The sequence below is a fragment of the Mustela nigripes genome, chromosome 5 (assembly GCF_022355385.1).
Source record: "Mustela nigripes isolate SB6536 chromosome 5, MUSNIG.SB6536, whole genome shotgun sequence".
Lineage (NCBI taxonomy): Eukaryota > Metazoa > Chordata > Mammalia > Carnivora > Mustelidae > Mustela > Mustela nigripes.
In genome coordinates this window covers 26444109-26446085 of record NC_081561.1, presented here as the reverse complement: position 1 = coordinate 26446085, position 1977 = coordinate 26444109, and positions in this window count along the sequence as shown.

Here is a 1977-nt window from a genome sequence, read left to right as displayed (position 1 = left end):
ATCGCGGAGCAGTAGTGGCCGGGAAAGGACTTTAGGGTGGAACACAGACCTGATTCTGGAGCTTTGGGTGTGTGCGTGACCCACAGCTACTTGGCGGTTTTCAAGGCACAAAAGGCTCCTTAAAACACTTCTGAGAGATTGCAGTGGGCACGCACTGCAGGAGGCTATGGTTTGGGGCACCTACAGAAGTGGGGACTGTTTATCCCAGAGGGTTTATTAAAGAGGGCAGAATGCAAATTTTCTGCTCTGGCCCAGAGGTTTGGCTGTGGCCATGTTGGCCCTGATCCCCTGAAGAGGTGTGGAAAGACCCCAGGGAACAAAAGCCAAAAAGAGGGCCAGTTTCTACTGAGCCCATCTCCCTGACAGAGTGTGGGGCAACTCTGCCCAGGCGGGGATACCTGAGAAACAGTGAGGCAGGCCCCTCTCCCAGAACACAGGCTGGAAGGACAGGTGGAAACAACCCTATGACCCCATAAGACTGTAAAATCCCACTGCCCGGGGAAATTGTATATTGAGCTCCAGGCGTTGCCTCAAGGCTTGTCTATTTTCAGATATAATTCTTTTCTTTTCTTTTTCTTTTCTTTTCTTTCCTTCTTTTGTTCTCCTTCTCTCCTGCCATTTCCCCCTGCTGTATTTTCCTTCATACCTTATCCTCATTTCAACTAGATGTCTATTACACCAACTCACGATTCACAGTGTCTTTGAACTTGTATTTTTACACACCTATTTTTTAATAGACATAGCCTTTATTTTAGCCCGTGTTTCACTCTATTCTGTTTTCCCTTTTTATATATACAAGTTTTACTTTCCTCATAATTTTGGGATGTAGTGGCCTCTAAAACACGCACTAAAATACACCCAGGGAGAACTGAAACACCCTGCTTTGTCCACACTGAGAGTTATGGCCTGCCTTCCCATCTCCTCTTTTTTGAGATTATTTCTTTATTTTTAAATTTTTTCTGTTTTTTATTTTTACTCTTGTGTTTCATTTTAGCTTTGACTTTTTAGTGGTGGCAACTGACCACTCTGGATTTTGCTAGGGTACATCTATCTTGGGTCGGGTTGATATTTTAGACTCCACCCATTTGCTCATCCATCCCTCAATAGAATGACTAGGAGGAGGAACTCCAAGTAAGGAAAAGAACCAGAGACAATGTCCTCTGCAACAGAAAAAATGCATATAAACAAAAGGAAGATGAGAAAGATAGACTTCAGGAGAGCAACCATGAAGTCAATAGCAAGGCTTGAGAAAAGTATTAGTGGCAATATAGATTCTCTAAGGGCAGAAATGAGATCTAATCAGGCTAAACTTAAAAATGCTGTGAATGAGATGCTGTCTAAACTGAATAACAGCAAGGGTAACTGAGGCAAATAATGAATTAGTGAGCTAGAAGAACAGCTAATAGAGAGGAAGGAAGCTGAAGAAGGTAGGGATAGGCAGCTAGTAGCACATGAAAATAGACTTAGAGAGATGAACAACACCGTGGAATGTTTTAATGTCAGAATTATTGGGATCCCTGAGGGGGAGGTGGGTAAGAGAGAGAGAAAGAGGACTAGGAGATATATTTGAACAAATCACAGCTGAACTTCCCTAATCTGGGGAAGGAAACAAACATTCATGTCCAAGAAGCAGAGAGGACCCCTCCCAAAATCAATAAAAATAGATCAATATCCTGACATGCAACAATGATGCCTATAAATTTTAGAGCAAAGGAAGCTATCCTGAGAGCATCTGGGGGTAAGAGATTTCTTAGGTATGGAGGGAAGAACTTCAGAATAACGTCAGACATGTCCACATAGTCCTGTTAAGCCAGAAAGGGCTGGCAAGACACATTCAGGGTATTAAATGAGAACATGCAGCCAAGAATACTTGACCCAGCAAGGCTGTCATTTGGAACAAATGGAAAGATAAATAGTTTTCAGAACAGGCAGAAGCTGAAAGAATATGTTATCACCAAGCCAGCCTCATAAGAAGTA